The sequence below is a fragment of the Homalodisca vitripennis genome, chromosome 8 (assembly GCF_021130785.1).
Source record: "Homalodisca vitripennis isolate AUS2020 chromosome 8, UT_GWSS_2.1, whole genome shotgun sequence".
Lineage (NCBI taxonomy): Eukaryota > Metazoa > Arthropoda > Insecta > Hemiptera > Cicadellidae > Homalodisca > Homalodisca vitripennis.
In genome coordinates this window covers 40,285,994-40,306,723 of record NC_060214.1, presented here as the reverse complement: position 1 = coordinate 40,306,723, position 20,730 = coordinate 40,285,994, and the positions used below count along the sequence as shown (strand labels likewise).

At 31.8% G+C, this 20,730-nt stretch overlaps 1 long non-coding RNA gene across 1 annotated transcript; it reads right to left on the bottom strand.

The window, feature by feature from the left end:
- Positions 1 to 364: 364 nt before the first annotated feature.
- Positions 365 to 18,458, bottom strand: LOC124367596. The gene is made up of 2 exons (XR_006922913.1): positions 18,293 to 18,458; positions 365 to 7,061 (listed from the first exon to the last, which is right to left on the bottom strand). It is a non-coding gene; the product is annotated as an uncharacterized LOC124367596 (long non-coding RNA).
- Positions 18,459 to 20,730: the final 2,272 nt, after the last annotated feature.

Sequence of the window (20,730 nt, the reverse complement as noted above, 5' to 3'; positions counted from 1 at the left end):
CGCCTCAGCGGCCGTGGCCAATCCAAACAGACTAGGACCTGTGGGAGAGGCTAGCTAGCCCTGGAGTCAGCAATTTGTATCAGCAGCGCACGAGGCTATCTGCACACTTTCAGCTCCATAACTTTGTACCATTTCTTTTGTAATAATATTAGATTCCAGAATATAGGCTTAAAACCTTAAATTACTTGTTTGGTAAGAGGCCAGATTAACTATTAATATTGAGAAACTTAGTTTCTTATGGACTAGAATAATAATTATGTGACTGGATTAGGCTATATTAATTCTGAACTCAGCTAACATAACATCCAGCAGTCAAGATTTACATAGTTATCGGGACAAGTTAAGTGGAAAGAAAAAAACTATCAAGACTTAAAAACTGTTTAATAAAACTAACTCAAACTTAACACTTAGCAGTTCACAGTACAGACCATGTCAAAATGTTTACTGCGTCTACAATACCCATTAAATAGGACTAATGCCGTAACTAAATAATACTACTATGTAATAAGTTTTAAACATACAATACTTTATAATAATTATTCAAGAAATAAAACTAGACATTCTTAAAATACTACTGAAAAACAAACAAACATAGTTACATTATTTAAAAAAATAGGAACTTGCTTACAACAGTATTTCAAATATTTACAGATAATATACAGTTTAATTTTAATAATAATGTCACATGTTCACAAATTAAATTAATAACAGTTTCATATTTTATTTTCAAACTTGCTAAAGACTTCAACAATAACAATAATAATAAATTATATTTGAACTTATAAAGTCAAAATTTAGCTAAACAATTTCTTTCAGTGAAATGAGGAGAATACAAAAGTTTTCTAGACGAAACGTTTGAATATTTTAACTCTTAAGAGGACTAAGTACTTTTCAAAAGAAACCAACATATAATGTTCGTATCAGCAGACTCATTTTGCCTCCAGGGAATTATACATCTACCATCTCACTGTAGTACAAGTTGGTAAATTTAAGGGGAGCAAACCAGTTAAAACCCAATTTTTTGTTTTTTCGTTTTTGCAGTTTTTAAATAGCCTGAAATGTTCTCTATACAATGATATATAACATGTATATGTTTTCTTATAGTAAGTTAGCTTAAAACAATATTTTCTGACGGTTTGCATGCATACTTCATACCTCACAACCAAGAACTGAGCGTGACGCATCCGAGGTTGTATTTCTCTTTACAAATGCTAGTATTTCTTTTTACAATACTACTTCATTAGTAATGCTACACGATCGACAGTATTTTAGAGGCACTGAGAACCACGGCCTATTCATACCGCTTCAAAACCTTTATATCAGAAGTATTAAAAAACATAAGCCTAGCACCTTTTTATGTGTATTTTACTATTCTATTTTTTAATATTGCAGAATACGAAGAGAGCCTTAGAGAAGCTTTACAAGATGATAAATCAGCGAAAACAACAATAAAAGATAAGACTAGTGAATAAATATGCAACAGAGAAACTTAACGTAGTTTACTTACTTGTTCATTACAACTTTTTAAGTGTAACTTTTTTTCTTTTTTTTTACATTTTCTTTGTTTCCTGCAGCTGTAATTGTTAGTGTAATTGTACCTACATCTCAGTAACTGTTGGTAGTACAGGCATGCAATTGTTTACTCATTTTTAGGCAATTTTAACACAACTTTATACCACAGGGTTTGTAAAAATATTACTTACAAAAGAAACGTTTAATTTCATTTGTTTAGACTTTTTTAACATTATAAAAAATCATAAATACAAAACTAAAGTATATTTTACAAAATCCTCTGGTGTAAAGATGTATAAAGGATCAATGTCAGTAACATGCAAAGTTTCAATCCTGTATCTTTTATAGTTTTTGGATATTGGGTACATAAGTTAACATGGCGGAGATGGGGATAATAAAAGCGGTCTGCTCCCCTTAATAACTTGAACCACCTATTTAACACAATTGTGCATGGAATCACAGCTCTATATTATGTTATCTTGACTGATATCACAAGACTAATGTACCGTAAGGGGTCTGATTCAAGTCAGCTTGTTAAAATTATAACTACATATTGTAGTACACTCTTGACAGATTTCATACTTTCACGGGGACATTAGTAGAGGTTCAATTTATATAAATAAGCACCATTTCAGGTATTGTTCGATCGATTCATCGATATTCAGCATAAAGCAAGCCATGACAGCGCACAATTTACAGGATTACTTTTGGTGGGATCCTATAATTTGTTCAGGCCCGAAAACCATAACCTATTAAAAGTATTGTTTATTGTTGTGTAACATTAAAACATTATTATGATCATAGCTAGCTTAGTAATACACACAGTTAGGTAGAATCCAGTACATTAAATGGTTACTGAAAGTAACCAAAGGAACAACATTAATATCTCATGTTATGACGAAAATATTGTTATGCAACATTTTCTGCCTACGAATCAGAGTACTGCCAGTAGAGTCTCGCCAATTCGAACAGTGCACGGATTCGCGGGAATTCGGAATAGTCGGATTAATGAATAGTGTCGACATATCGGCGTTGATGGGTTCGTGAACAAATCCTGAGGGAAGAGCAGTTCATTCACACACAGGCACGCAAAATGCTCTTGACCTTACCTTACGTTAGGCTACGTCGAACACGCTTCATCAACACCACAAATGATGTTATGTTTATGCGGCGATGATGGTGGAAACATTACATCCTCAAGTCGATTCACTGCACTTCGTCAGAAAAAAAAAACACTAACTTAACTTCTTAGTGTTTTCTTCAAACCTAGGCTTTAAGCACGGGTATTTCTTTATTACAAGTCCTTGTACAGTATATTTTGTAAAACAATAAATGTATGTTTTTTCACGAACGACTTTTCAGTTTTCAATTTCTTCTTTGTTCCAGTTATAAGATTAAAAATCAGAGATTTCATTATTGTATTTATAGAACAATTTGAAAATGTATACTGTTTCCGAACAATGTTCGGAATAGCGTAACTCTACTGTTTTGTAAAAAAATTCACACATTAAAACGAAAAATATAAAGCTCAAATCTAAATCAACATTTTTACTACATGACAAAAACAACAAAACTTTTCCCTATGATACTAACTGTACATTAAATAATAAAATACAAAGAAAGTCTCATAAAACACTATGTACTGTACTAATTTTGCGTACTACAAGAATGGCACATTAGTGTTTTTACAGATGACAATCATATTCAATATCAGAGCTAGTGTTTGACACCTCTAACTTTGGCTACTGAATCCCCTGAACACATAATTTACATTACTTATAGTATTAATCACTCACTTATTGTTAACTTTTAAGGCTTTCTAAGTGACTTACTAGCAGTCTATGTTTCGTCACAGCCTCAAACTTTACAGGTACGAGAATCTTTATTTAATGGAACTGGTTATTAATACATACGTTAAATGCATAATGGAAGGAACGTTTATAATATAGGCTACTCAGCAGGGAGATTATCATCTAGGCCCAGTTTACAATTTTAAATACCCCTTACACGTAAATTGTAATATGCAAGAGGAAATTTTAAGAATAAAATGAAAATTTTCCTATTTTACGATTTCATTTATTTTAAGAAAGAAAGATAGTTTGTATTGTTTTGTACTCTGTATGTTTAAAGCACATTATTTACCTTATTTATCAATTGATTTTCTTTAACTTGGTTGGATTTGTAACTACATTTTCTAACTAAAATTTAATAACTATGACTTTTTATCGCATATAATTTTTACGATATTTACACTTAAACATTTTAGAAGCTGCCATTTTGAAAATAAAGCATCTAAAATATTGATTTTTTTCTCTAATTGAGCCTTTAGATTAAAAAGGTACATACCAAATTTCAACTTATTACAAAAAGCTGTTCTTAAATTAAAAATAGTTAAATGGAAAATATGGTGGCTATTCAGGTAATTATTGAGTTTCCAAAAGTTGAAATTGATATTTTGGTTTACCTTTGGCCCAGGAATAACACCTGAAAAGATTGGTAGAGTTCTGGAAAATCCTGCATATATTTAAATTTAGGTAAATATCAATGTACCTAAATTTAACTTTTCAATTCTTAATAAAATATGAGATGATCTTGAAATGCCATCAAAAACAAAAGTAATGCCAGTTATCACCAGTTAAAAACTTGACAAAACACTTTAACAAACACGTAACTTTTATTATCATTATCTCATAATGGACCAGGTTCAAATTCAAGGAAGTCTAATACAATTTTTCAAATAGGTTTGGACAGTCCATAACTTTAAGTACTATTAATTAAAAGAATTATTAATACTGTCTATAAATAAGACAGTGTAAACTATAAGTACTATTAATACTGTCATTGGTGTTGAAAGAACCTAGTAAAATTGCACTCAACAAACAAAATTTAAGAATTTAATTAGTTAACTAGTTTAATATTGAAAAATGTATCTTAAAAAATAAGAAAATGGGTAATTTTAATTTTAAAGTGGTAGTGTATGCAAGTATACCATTTTAAGACCGGTGGGAATTCAATTCCATGTGTTAGCATCACAAAAAGTACGGGGCCAGCTATACATTTTCCCATTGATTCTGTATAGGTGACAAGTTTAGTAGGCATCCACCCCTTCGTACATAGTTCTTCATATTTTCTATAATTTGACCGACATACGTTGTGTACTTAGAAATTACAGATTATATATACGAGATGTGTTAAAATTATCAAAAGTTTTTAAGTTTTTGAAGAGTCTTATTGTAAAGTTTTTTTATTATGCTGTTTTTTTATGCTCCTGAAGTGTAATAACATTTCCAGCTCTATTCATTTCAGTAGCAGTTGCTAAGGTTAGATGTGTTTTATGAACTCATAAATTTTTTGTTTCTTAAAAAAATGGATCAACGAATTTGTATCAAATTTTGAGGGAAAAATGAAATAAAATATAACTATGTATAGGAAGTGTTAATAAAGGCCTAAATGGTGAGTCTGCTATGAGTAAAGGGTTTAAGAGTATTTAAATGTTTCAAACATGGTAGTGAACGCGTTGAAAATGATGAACGCTCCGGACGCCCCAGCACATAAAAAGCTGATGAAAATGGCAAAAAGTGGTTATGAACGATCACAGTATTATGATCAAAGAAGTTGCTGATAATTTTTTTCATATTAATTGGCTCATCCCATGGCTTTTTTTAATGTTTTGGATATAAAACTTGACAGCAAAATTGTTTCCAAAATTGTTTAATAGTGTTGAATGGCTTTTGCACCTGCTCATACTACATTGCTTGTTTCTGAATTTTTGACCATAAGTACTGTAACGCCACACCAGTCTCCATATTCTTCAAACATTCTCTGTGTGACTTTTTTGATTTCCAACAGTAAAGAGAAGCTTAAAGGTCTGTTCTTTTACAAGCACAGATGAAATTAAAAGTGCATCTCTGAAAGAGCTAAAGGCTATCTATCCCAAAGATTGAGTTTGTGAAGTGTTTTAGGGATTGGGAGTGCCGGCATAAGTGCATATTATCTAATAAGAAATATTTTGAAGGTGACAAAATTAATGTAGATGAATAGATGAGCATTAAAACAAAAATTAAAATTCCCATTACTTTTTGAACATACCTTGTATGTTCGTTTCATACAATATATATATACGTATATACAATACAATTATATACATACAATTGTATATACGTTTCATACAATTATTCATGTTTACTCTACATCAAGGCATTGAAACAGTTATTCTATACTTTTGCTTGTACTATTGTACATTTCTCTTTAAATTTTGTTTTTTAGTATTGGTAATTTTAGTAGTTAATTCTTAGTAAAATACTAAAAAAATCATTTAAATATACTGTTTTTTTTATATTTAATGTTTACTTAAAAAAATTTGATTGTAACAGTACACTTTGTAAATACACCCTTGCCTGCCTTTTTTCATAATACCAATCCTGCTTACATAGTAATTAATAATTATTAATAAATTGCTGCTAAAATTTGGTGATCATCAGTTAAAAAGTCAAACACTTTACTCTTATGATTGTTTTCTTTTAATATTGATATCACTAAATGTCTCACCTCATCCACAGTAGCTTGAATGGTTTCATCAATTTTACGAACAGCATCAAATATTCTTTGTAGAATATGAAGATAGACTGAACTTAGGTTCTCATGAAGACAAAGAAGATTATCCTCTAATTTTTTAAAACACTTGGTGAACTGAGGACCGTACAACGTGACAACCTTTTCACACTGTTCCTCGGCGAAAAACTTCTCCTTCCGTACAAATTCTTCTGAAAGGTTTGCACACTTTAGTTGTCTTTGTAACCTGTCCTTCTGAGCAGAGATGATGACGTAGAGTGCTTCGGCTAGTTCTGTTGTAAGAGTTTCCATTTCTTTAAATTGAAGACAAATCCCATTTAAGTAATTCAGGTGGGTCTGAACATCACTGTACATTTCTGTAGATTTATCTAAACAATCCTGAACATTATTTTCAAAGCAAACCTTGTTGTTGTTGATTTCCTTATCTGAGCACAAAATTACATCATCATCATCGTCAGATATCCAAATTGTTTCATAAGGCTGTGTTTCATTTTCTGTACTGCCTGTTTCAGAACGAATTGAAGATTTTCTTTTTGAATGTTTCTTCTTTTTCTTCTTCGGCTTACTACCCTGAATCTCAAAACAATTCGTTTCACCGGACACTCTCCTTAGAATAATTTTCGGAACGGTTTTTACAGACTCACTATCTTTAGGCTGCCTAATGGTCCTACCATTTTCAAAACGTTGACTGTTTGTATTTTTTGGACTAACCGGGTTCTCTGACATTCGTTTCTTCAACAAAGTTGTACAATGACAGTTCATTTTCATCTTGAGGCGATGGTGAAAGGTCACTTTCAAAAAGAAGAGCACTGTTAGTGGTTTCCATTGTTTCTGCTTTATCCTTTGCAATAGTTACTTTGACAAACAGTGATCTTTTTATTTTTATTTTCAATTCATCCACACAATAAAGACAACTGCTTTTGCACACAGGAAATATCTTGTACATGATTTACAACAAGAGCTGTTCATCTTGATCACTGAAACAAGAGATATTTTTATTTTATAAAACAAAAACAAACTTAATAAATGTTTTGATCTCAATAAATTTTTCAGCAATTTTTAAATAGTAATCTTTTTATTGTGACATTCTCAAATGCAGACAAAATCGATTCATATAGTAATATTAAGACTTGTAAATTACACAATTGGTAGGAACTTAAAAATCAAACTCAAATGCAATTTCAATTATTACAAATTTAAGTAAAATTTCAGAAGTAAGCTAAGAAAAGCTAAATGAATGCAAAAGGAAGGAATAGATGATTAAAATTGTGTAAACTTGAAAACATACTCAATTTGCTTAATTATTGAACAGTACGTATATAAAATGGCATTCAAAAAACAAACCAAATGTAAGTTTGAATGTTCTATGAATTTTGTATTAAAAATTGTTAAGGGATCTCAAAGAATGGCAATATTAAGGCTTATATAATCATAAACAACATGCAATTGATAAATATATACAAACTAAAAGGCTGATTTGTCTTGAAAAATAAAAGTCAGAAAATTGAAGACAAATCTGATATTTTACGTAACACTGCCATCTTTGATCTAACTACATATGATTGTATATCAGATCAAATTAATTTTATTATCTATTGATACGCAAATATCATGACTAAGAAACAAACCATTTTAAGTAATAGGAGGAGACAGAAAAAGATTCTAATTTTTAAATGTTGTAGATACTCAGACATCTTTTGTTTTTGTACTACTCAAACATTATTGTCAATGTATTTTTTTTATAAGCTTTTTAAATTATGCTCCCAGTAATATCTACACTTCACCGGTCCTCACACTATAAAATGAAACGCCATCAGTAGAACTATGAAAATAATTAATTGTTGAAACTAAATAACTAAATTATACAACATTAAAGAAAATCAGACCTTGCTTAAAACGATCTAAGAATTAGAATAAACTGCTTTCACAATGTATTGTCATTTTCACATTCCATAAAAATCTGCCAAAGTCATTATCTAAAGAAATTTCAATTATTACAAGTAATTGCGATGCCAGTAAATTTAATTACCGTCAAATACTACAAAATAAGAACAAACTGAGAATCTCTTGATCTGGTGAAAGTCTCAATATTCAAGGAAGCTTTTTGGACATGTCTACCACAACACAAAAGATCTGGCGTTATTCTGAAACACTCTACTTTGTACACTGAACTGTGATGTTCAGTTTTAAACTGATGTTATAGATCCCTCCACCATCCCTGGTGTTGCAGAACATTTAACTCAACTTAACCTAACTGGGTTTAACACAATCAAATGCTGTATCTTGCATTAAACCACAAGTACCAATCCAGCAATCTGCAAACCCTTCATCCACATATACACTGACTACCTGGGAGACGCACTGCTGTGCTGATCTCACATTTTCTCCTGAAGGCGTGTGCTAGATAACAGGGCAATGAGATTGGTAAGGAGATTAGACGTAGCCTCTCACATAAAAATTGAGTAATTTACCACATCATGGAAGTTTACCATCAGCCAACTACCAATCACACCAACTGAATTATTTTTGACAAATTTTTCTGGAACATTATGGACTCTTAGCACTAGGAGTTTACCTTTGACCAAGTATGACTCTTAGGAGTTCTAAACACCTCCTTCAATACAAGATGCCATCTGCTAAACAACGTCTGAAATATTATCCAAGGATTGGTTAATTGTAAAGATTCAATGCTTCCACCTTTTAAAGCCTGATGGGTGGCATCTGTCTTTATTTTAATTTGCCAAATGATGCTGTGACTGCTGTTAAACATGTACTGTGTTGTACGTGTAATCAACTGTGTTGTACGTGTAATCTACTGTGTTGTACGTGTAATCTACTGCATTGTACGTTTAATCTACTGTGTTGTACGTGTAATCTACTGTGTTGTACGTGTAATGAACTGTGTTGTACGTGTAATCAACTGTGTTGTACGTGTAATGAACTGTGTTGTACGTGTAATCAACTGTGTTGTACGTGTAATGAACTGTGTTGTACGTGTAATGAACTGTGTTGTACGTGTAATCAACTGTGTTGTACGTGTAATCAACTGTGTTGTACGTGTAATCAACTGTGTTGTACGTGTAATCAACTGTGTTGTACATGTAATCAACTGTGTTGTACATCTAACATTAATATGTATTATTGTTGAGGACGACTGGTCCACTACCACACATGGCTGTTTCATATGATGTTGATTGCTTAGTGTTAATAATAAATTGAATTTTAGGATCAGTCACATGTTCAGTGACTGATCGGATGAAAAACTCTAGCCACTAATTAACTATGACACTTGAACACGATTGATCAATGATTAATAAACAATGTTGGCAAAATAATTTGGGCACAAGTTCAGTGGTTAATTGAACTATAAGCTTGTAATTTTCTAGATGAATAATTTCAGGATATAATCTCCAGATGCTTATTTAAAATACAAGAGGAATGTAATAATTTAATAACAGTGTAATTACAGATTTTTTAAAGGATTTTATTATGATAATCATAAATAAGTTTTATTTAATTTATCCTTAATTTAAAATGATAATTGGACTTATATTATACTATTGATCTTTCACTTAATTTATTCTCTTCTGTCATATAGCCTACTTTTTTATGTTAATTCAAATTCAACTTTTTATAGTGAGAATTTTATCAGATTTTTAAATTCATAAATAAGAGAATATTTTTGTTACATTTTACAGAATTGTTTCTTAAAAACTTTTGGTTACTATTTAGAGTTGGGAAAAACTTACTTTGAGTCTTTTTCAATAAAATTTACTAATCGTTTAGAAAAATTAAAGCCCAATATACTTTTTTGTTACATAGACTTCACAAAATTCATTTAATATATTCTACTTGATATAGAATTAACTTTTTTAATTGTGTGAACTTTCACAGTAAATAAATTAATACAATCCCATATAATAATAGTTTAAAACAATTTTGGTAATTGTTTACCTTATCCACTTCACAACAATTGTTTTTTCCAAAAAAATGCTTAAACATTAAAAAAAAAAAAAAACAATTTAACAAAAGCCAAGAAAACAATTATACTTTGGAAAGATTTTTAATCTCGTAAAAGGCACTAATAGTTGAACAGGTTAACTGTAATGGCCCCGTGCTGATGGTGAAAAATGAAAAACATCCCTTGAGATAGTACTGATCAGTAAAATATAAAATTCCAAAAAGGTTGATCACTAATGTTCACTAATTATTAGAAACTCATCTAACCATATTAAACCCATATGAAACAACGAAACAACAGCGTATTTTCAGCTACAGGACAATGACTACCGTACCACATCTGTTGCATAAAGAATAGGAATGGAAAATTTTACATCAAACTAAAAGCAGCACAATATCAGAACATTATTCTATCACAAACAAAAAACTTGACAGAGCACTGTACATACTGTCAGGTAAAACATTTTTCACTTTTACAAGTTACATCCATAGTTTTAGAAGCTTACTATCACACAAACACAACATGACTCGAATGCAAAAAGGCTAATGACAATGACAAAACACAAAGAACGTCTTTATTTTGAAATATAAAACACAGCAAAATCTGACCAATCATGTAATGGGAAAACTCTTAAATTATCCTCATACACAGGTGGTAGCCATATTCTGGCTTCTAAAATTCCTTATACTTTGCTCTTGTGAATATTGGTATCCCACTTATCCCCTCCACCCATAAAACCCCAATTTCTCTCAGTCTCCTAGATTGTTGGACTATTTGGGATAAAACTTAAATTTCAAATACATTATCGATTAATGTGCAATATATGAATTGTGACCGCCTAAAAATTCTTTCTAGAAATGAAAACACACTATTTTAATAAATTAATAAAGTGGTTTTAGATTGTTATAGCTAAATATTATTCACAATTTTGATCATCTCTGACTTATTATTGAAGAACATATGACTTATGATTCACTAATGATTAGGATGTCACAATTGTACATTACGATCAAATCACAGGCAATAAATATATGAAGCTGATAAATTTGATATCAATATTGGAGAGGATATATTCTATTATGACCCCGATAGTAAAAATGAAGACAATTTTTCAGAAAATATAGAAGAAATTTGTGAGTAAAATAATAATTAAAATTTGAAAAAGAAAAAGCTGACATTTTTGCAAGTTGCAGAAGAGGAAAATGAAGATATAATGATTGAAATACACAGTCTTGAAACAAATACAATGTGTCTGTGGTGTCTGCTCCTGGAGGCACCTTTAATTACGGTTGTGAAAACTTAAATGACCTCACTAAAACATTCTCTAAAAAAAGACCATGCTATTTTTATAGTTGTTGCAATGACACTAAACAGATGACTCATCCAGTGAATATTGTCAACAGTTTCAAATTTTAATTCATAATCAGTGTTGCTTCCAGAACATGCTGAGAGTATACCAACTGTGATATGATCTTTACCAACTTAACCACAAGATTGACATAATGAATAATAACCTCAAGAAGTAATACAAAAGAAAAAATTCATCTTATATCAACGTATCTCACATTCACAGAAGCTGCTATACAAGACATGGATTACACTTTGACAAAAAGGGTAAACAAAACCTTGTCCAGGCTATTGTCACCAGCATTGCCCGCCCAGGACTGGACCCAGAGACTGACACCAACATGAGCAGCAACGGTGAGATTGAGAAGCCAGAGATACTGCAGCTACAACCCAGACTACCATCCATGGAGAACTCCCCCCACTGCCCAGACCTGCACCCAGAGAATGACACCAACATGAGCAGCAACAGTGAGATTGAGAAGCCAGAGATACTGCAGCTACAACCCAGACTACCATGGAGAACTCCCCCCACTGCCCAGACCTGCACCCAGAGAATGACACCAACATGAGCAGCAGCAGTGAGATTGAGAAGCCAGAGATACTGCAGCTACAACTCAGAGTATCATCCATGGAGAACTCCCCTCACTGCCCAGGCCTGCACCCAGAGAATGACACCAACATGAGCAGCAACAGTGAGATCGAGAAGCCAGAGATACTGCAGCTACAACTCTGCAGCTACAACTCAGAGTACATCCATGGAGAACTCCCCCCACTACCCAGGCCTGCACCCAGAGCATGACACCAACATGAGCAGCAACAGTGAGATTGAGAAGCCAGAGATACTGCAGCTACAACTCAGAGTACCATCCATGGAGAACTCCCCCCACTGCCCAGGCCAGCACTCAGAGAATGTCACCAACATGAGCAGCAACAGTGAGATCGAGAAGCCAGAGATAATGCAGCTACAACTCAGAGTACCATCCATGGAGAACTCCCCCAACTGCCCAGACCTGCACCCAGTGAATGACACCAACATGAGCAGCAACAGTGAGATTGAGAAGCCAGAGATACTGCAGCTACAACCCAGAGTACCATACATGGAGAACTCCTCCCACTGTTTTTATTTAATTTCTAAAATTAAAAACTAGCCAAAGGATATTGCTCTTTGAATTATCTGTTACATTATTTGGTCTAACATTTTGCTTACAGTCCATGAATATCGATGATTCCTTATCATTCAATAATCAACATTGGAAAGTTTTGGTGGCCGCTTATTATACTGCAATCAAACAACTTAAATGATGTCAGTTATGTTTACCCTTTTAAGTAATTGTAAGTATTATGCTTCTCAAATGTAGTATAAACAAAGTTGTATTATTTTCTATAGTCTAAAAATGCATATATTTCTTTTACATATAAGAATATAGCTTCACTATAATTATATAATCTTAAAAGTCTATAACGTATTTCAGTTCAACATTATTGTTCCAAATTAATTCAAACAAAGTTAAATCATCCGTATATTTGAGTAATGGCCACTAGAGATTATCTGCAAATCGGTCATCCAAATCGTCGGATTAGATGTTGAAAACAAAATAGAGTATAACAAAGCCTTTTCTCGTGCTCAGTCTAACCTTAAGACAAAAACACACATATAATATTTAAAATATAACATATTGTATTGTAACAAAACATAAACAGTAATAACATTATACTATTAATATAAACTTTAACTTTCTTTAAGAAAAATTACGGGGCCTCCAAAGCAAAATGAATTTAAAATAAATATTTTAAATCTGTTTAATTATTGTCTTTCTTGATGGACTCTCTATTCTTAAGTCCTAAATAGAATTATTTATATTAACATTACAAAAAATTAAATATAATGGTCAAAGGTGTGCTACAGTAATAAAGAAAAGAAAAATACATAGACTAAAAACATACATCGACATAGACTTGGACATCGGCAATGGGAGTGCCGATGGCAGAGCGGTCTAAGACGTTGGTCTTTGAGTCTGAGTTAGAGATAGCGCAGGTTCGAATCCTGTCTGTGACCGTTGCACTTTTTATCAGTACCATCGACCTTGTACTGTATCGACTCTCCCTCTTATTCTGTTTGATAAGATCCTCGCACAGGCCAGTGGCCCTTGAGGATGGACAGAATAAGGCTTAAAAGGGGATCGGTCTCTCCTTTAAAAAGAAAAATTCATATACATATACTCTCAGACAATACGCATACATACATCTGCATTTTTATACTTAAGAGCACTCCAGAACAAAAACTCAATATTAATACATAAATATGTAATAACACAAACATTGAAAATGAAATCACATAACTTAGATCATAAAAATTAAGTAAGAAAGTATGCGAAAAAAATAAAATAATAATAAGAATAATCTATGTAATACTTGCAAGTAAATTTCAATTTTACCTAAACCAAAAAGCCAAACTCTCAATTTAAAAAGAAATTCTGTTTTTTTATTCATGTTCTTTAGAGCATAAGGCATGTAGTTAAATAGTCTAAGTTAGGTGCCAAAAATTAACAAGTTTTGGTAAAATGAGTGTTTTTGGGTTTTGGAACAAATACATTATCAGATTTCTCAACTTTAATCTATATTCCCCACCTCACTCAAAATTCCCACTATCATAAAATACATTTAGCACTTTGTACACATATAAATATCTCAATGGAAATATTTTTAATTGATTACATAAAGGATGTGATGGATCTCTAATATTAGGTTTTGATATAATTCTTATAAAGTGTTTTTGAATTGTAATTTTTAAACTTGAAACATAAGTAACCCACTCAACATACAATGCCATACTGCAATCTTACTTACAACTGAAAAGTAAGTAGTAAGGAGTTCAATAACTCATTATTATACATTTTTCTTCGAACGTAAAAAAGTCTTATTACATTTATCAATTTAGAATTTAAATTTGCTATATGTTAGTTCTAGATATTTAATCTGCGTATGCTCTAATACTTCACAGCAATCTAAATTGCATGTTATGTTATCACATAGACATTTGTATATTTTTTATTTTTAAAAGTAGTATAACCACGTAAACAAAAAAGCATGTAACTTGTTTTACCAGGACTCAAGGCCATATTATTTTCAGAAAACCACCATTTCAGAGCTTCTAAATCCTTACTCATAGTGTACTCTCTATCACACTGCTTGTTTTCTATGTAACATAGCATAGTGCTGTATCATCAGCAAATGATGTAACCTGTCCCGTAAAATTTACATTACAAAGATCATTTATATATATTAGGAATAATAATGCTCGCAATAAAGAACTTTGAGGTACACCATATTTAACTATTCCAAATCCACTAAAGATATCATTAATTCGTACACACTGTTTCTCCCTGTTAGGTAACTTTAAAACCATTTAAACACAATCCCTCTTATACCACAATCATGCAATTTGTTTAGTAGCGTTTTGTGTTTGACAGTATCAAAATCTTTAGTAATATCCAAAAATAAACCACTAACAATTTTTCCTTTATTAATCCCTTCAGAAACTTTATCAACAAAGTTTTCTAGAGCCAGTTCCGTATTTAATCCCTGTCAAAAACCATACTGATTTTTACTGAAAAAAAACCTATTAAATCAAGGTAACAGATTAATTTATTCTTCACTACTTTTTCAATCAATTTAGAGAATGATGATAACATGGATATTGGTCTGTAATTACTGCAATTTTCACACGAACCTGTCTTATAGATAGGAATCACTACTCACTCCTTAAGTCTCTCTGGAAAGACACCAGTGTGTCTTAACAATTAACAGTGTGTGGTAATACTTGAAATATTTGCCATTTTAGTTTTTTTATTGTCATTGAACTTATATCATCCGATCCAGGACATATTCCATTCCCCAATTATTGGATTGCTTTTTCTAATTCACTAGCTAGTACAAAACCTAAAAGCATTGAATCTCTTGAAGAGAATTTTAAAAATATATCCTTTATTTGAAGTAAACCAAAATTATCGGGTTTCATATTATTCACACTCAATTTATCGACAATAGTTAAAAAATATTGATTAAATATGTTGGCAATTTCTAAAGAATCTTCCTTAAAAATATTTTCCACTTCTAGTACTATATTAGTATGTTGTTTTTTCTACTGGTTAGTTACTTCATTTAGTATTTTTCAAGTTTTTTTTAAATTTCTCTTATTAATCTCAAAAAGAATTTTGTAATAATTATTTTGAAGTTCTCTCAATGTCTACATGTAATTTATTTCTAAAATATATATAAGCATGTTTAATTTTGTTGTTATTAGGATATGTTTTGTTTTAATATACACAGTAAATGTTTAATGCGAATACTTTTGCAAATACAATCACTGGTAATTGTAATGGCCGGAGCAGCAAAAGATGAGTTTCGCGTTATTTACTTACTGTATTGAAATTGCACTACAGAACAAAACAATATAAGGTTTGACGGGGTGGAAATGAGAAATAACGAAGTTCTAGAACATAAAAAATGGAAAAACTGTTCAAGTGCGGAGCAATATTTCCATGTTGTACATCCACGTCGGGCATCACGTGACCTTTTGTGACCATGATTCAACCTCGTGATGACATCATTGGATGCGGCACCATCTTTGCTAACGTAATTGAAAAATAATACTGAAATGAGCAGAATTTTGATCCAAATGAACAGTATGTTTCTTAATTTTGAGCTACAAATTAATTAGTTGTTATCGAGTTCAGATGAGTGTCTCCCGCCGAACCCAGCGCTGATGTCAACGAAACAAAAACATCCCTCGAGATAGTACCTATCAGTAAAATATCAAATTTTAGAGGGGCTGATCAGAAATATAAATTGAATTGTAATGCAAAGCCAATTATGTACAGTGTAAAAAACTTAATAAATCATGAAAACCCATAATATAAATATGTAAATCGTCATTAATAGAGAACACTTACCATTAGTGTGTTCCACAGAATGTGCAGAAACTAAATAATCTCGTTTCGGACGAAACGTAAACTCTTAACATGCCCGACAAAACACTTCGACACACCAATTCACTACGATTGGTCGAACTAGTGGATGGTTAGGCCATGATTGTCACGCACTCACTCGATCCAAACTACAGTACACGATATCTAGTGAAGCACTGACTTCTGCCCCGGAGCGTTCAGATAATAGATACGCTATCAGTCCCAGCCGCAGATAATATTTACAGATATCCAGACACAGCACACTAACAAAACATTAAGAACTTAACTATTTATGTATATACAAAATCATGTTATTTGCCATTTGCACGTCCCTAAAACCATATATATTTTTTGTTCAGGAGAATGAGCAGAATACGTTGATAACGTCAAATTCGTGATTTGCCAGGTCGGCCTTTAATCTTATAATTTCCCAATCACTTATCCATGGTTTTAATTTTTTAAACCAGGTCCGCTTATTGTACTTTAGTCAAAGGTCCGACTTTTTGTACTGTTTCTACGTTATCTAAGTCACTGAGCCAAAATTGTATTTCCAATCCTTACTTTATGTGTTACCTTCACATAATAATTTATACTTGCATGTAATATTAAAAGGCGCTATTGTCTGTTCTAGTCCAAAAACGTGTTTTTGCTATCCCACCCATTCCCCTACCCTCAACAAATAACTAGACGTTTTTTACAGTGATGTTCGATTATCCAAAAACTCCCATGCATAAATTGTTTCGGATAAACGACACTCTACTGTACCCATAACGTAATTTGGTTTAAGTAGTTATATCAAGGATTCTTTACTCGTGAATATTGATGATTTAAGTGTTGAGTACTATTATTATTATACTGCAGCCTTAAAAACAATAAAAAAAAGCAATCAAAAAAGAAGTAATGAGATAGGCTAGTTTAGTATAATTATATATGTAACAACAATTACATTAAATACTTAAAAGAAACAAACAATAACCAATATTATTACAAGAAAACGTTACCGTGAATGAGAACGGGTAGTGTATGATAAGCGGACCCGGTTTTTTATATCGAAATTGGCAAACGATATTACTTAATCATAACCATCGATATAATCAATCGATACTGATTAATTATTTTGAACTCTTAACTTAAATAATCTATATCAACAGCTGTAAACACTCTAAAATAATACACGTAGGATAATATTTCAATTTTACATAAGTAATTCTAATTATTAAAATGGCAGTCAATTTTAGAAAACTACATAACGTTGCGTGGCTTCAACATGTTGAACTCGTACCAAAAAAACCCATTATGTGAAATTTGTGGGAAAGAAAGAACTGTAACTGTGAGAGGAGTAAATGGTCGTCTTCAGTTTTCCTAATTTTGGTTCTAATAATTTGTTTGATCACTGTAAATATTAAATTCATATTTTAATTTAAAACATATTCGATTGTTATTAAGGACTATCTAGGTACTTTTATATTGACTGATAGTCTAGGATTTGAGATGCGAATATTAGGTATCGATGACTATATTCTTTGATATGAGATGCGAATATTAGGTATCGATGACTATATTCTTTGATATAAAAAACCGGGTCCGCTTATCGTACCCTACCCATGAGAACAAAGATTATAAATTTGTTCCTATACAGCTAAATAGTTCAAGAAATGAAGTCGAAATTTTTGCAGCTAATAAGTTAAGAGCTAGAAAAATTTAATCCGCATGAAGGTAAAAGGCCTATAATATAGATGTCAGGCATTCTTAAAAAACTTAACTAATAACTTTAGCCACTCATATTACTTATTGTTTAAGAGAAAAGGTTAAATAGATATTATTAAACAGGAAACAACGTAATGTGAAGTAACTATTTAAAGTAAATATTTATCTGTCAATGTTAGTAACTTTCAAACTATTCTTTTAAATTCAGAAAATAATAATTACTTACAGTACATAAACACCAGTTGACTGATAATAAGAAACTTATTGTTTATAGTGATTTACACAATTATTTATTTACGGGCGGTTTTAACTTTTAACACTAACACCTTCAGTTTTAAACGACGACGCATCAAAATGTTAGCCGCCTCAAATGAATTCAATCCAATCCACTCCTGTCTTCTGCGATTCTACGCCTTGCTGCAGCTCAGCTGTTGATATCCCTCCTCCAATAAAAAAGCAACGGCCATCAAAATATAGCAGTAAAACCAAACCAATGTCGCTTAGATATACTATATTTCACAACCTGTCGAAAAATGGAGGGTTTCCTCCTGCAAGTCATTAAACGAACACTTTAGTAGGGCAAGCAGTGGAATAAAACATTTTCTTACTGGCATAAGTACTATGATTATGGTTTATTTAATGTTATACAAAAAAAACTATATGTGTTGAACAACAAATATAACAAATATCAAGACATTGAGAGAAACAATTAATGAGTTTTTACGACGAGTTGGTCACATATATTCTCTGATTGAAATACTTATTTTAATTTGTAATTGTGCTAGTTTTTCGATCTTATGTAAGTACTAATAGGCTATAATTTTAGACTCTAAGTACTAACACCTTGGTTCTGTTTATATTTGATATAATTGAATATAATGAATTATAAAAGGTGCCAAACCAGTATTGTTAAAACATAAGAATAACCCCGAACTTAATGTGATTTGTACAATTACAACTCTAAACTGTAAACAGATTACTATTAGTGGCGATTTACCACTGTTAAACATGAATTATTCCAAGAGTAAACGGGATTTTAACTGCATAAATGGAAATCTACTAGTTCAATTGGCATCCTTCAACCTAAGTAACACGTTCTGGACTCTGATCAACTGTGTAGACAAAATAAGCTTTTCATCTCAGAACAATTTCGTTTCAATAGATGAAAATGAAGCCAACTTTGAAACGGATGACAAGACCGCTTTTGATATTCATTCTAAGCCAGAAAAAACTTCCTCGTATGCTTCTTTGCGATGTGGACAGTTATAAAAAAAAGTTACATATATATTAAAACACTAACAAAGCACGATTTTTCCACTGAAGTAAAAGTTAAGTCTCTTAAGCTAATTGTTCAAAATATAGATGACTTTGCTTAGTACAGAAGTCTAACTGCTTTTTATGATGACCCGAATGTTAAACATCACAACATAGAAAAATAGGCCTAGTATGTGTTCCATACGAGACAAAACAAGAAACTTGTTGCTAAGGAACTTCCCTTGCACCCTCTCGGATGAAGAAATTCGATCAGCATTAGTATCTCTTGGATTCCCTGTAATAAAAGATAAAATGTTCATCCCACTGTGCACTCTGTCTTTAGAAAACAATGAGAAAGCCAAAAAATATACAAAATTGCCAGATTGTGATATGCTGTGTTAAAACCGATGAGTTAAATAATGTATTAAATAGAAAATAAAATTTCAAGACACAATTCAGTGTACCGTTGTCAGCGATTTGTCATACAAAACACCGTATACAAACTAGACCCGAGGTGTATTAGATGCGCAGGACAATGTCATTAATCGGAGTATTTCCGCAAAATGTCACCATTACATGTGTCAACTCGGTGCGACCCATACTTACAATTACAGAGGCTGTAAATTTTATAACGCTATCTAGGAAAACCTGTGAATAAACGCCTCCTTCGTACGAACTTTATCAAATATCCTGCTCGAGCAAGCTCTAATGTAAAATACTGTTGCACTAAACTCTCTGTATTTATAACTTTTGTTTTAACATCATCAATTTTCTATACCTGCAATTAATTGTGTATGTAAATAGACTTGTTGAGATCTCAATGAATTTAACCATGTAATTACAATCTCAACTGACAATTGCATACCCTAGGGATTGCGTAAATAATCAGAACAACAAGTGATGACCAGCTATCAAATGGAGAGAGAAGTTCATTATTGATAAGATCAGATTTTATTTAGAGAATGCATTTACACCTTGTACTCAAGAGCCATTTAACTATTTCGCAGCAAACTACCTTAGTGCGTGAAGTAATAGAAAAATGTAGAACAAACTTGGAATAATATGGAAGCCCCAGACATTTGAAAAGTTTGTCTGCATTTGATAAAGTGAAGATGGGTCTAAAAACAATGAATTTAGCAAACGACGTGCCTATCTTATTGCCTTCTGTAAAATAGCCTGTTTGATTGCGAAAAATTAAAGCCTAGGCCTTAACTTTCTTGATACCTCATAGACATCAAACGCAGACAAATTCATCAGACAATATATAAAGAAAATATATTTTCAAATTAACCAGAGTTGTTTTAATAAGGGTGTTTTAACAGAGTTTGATAAAAAAAACAATCAGGTTGAGTCTTCAAGATTTAGTTATAACTTCTTAAAGATTCAAAATCAATCTTCACAAGGAAAAAG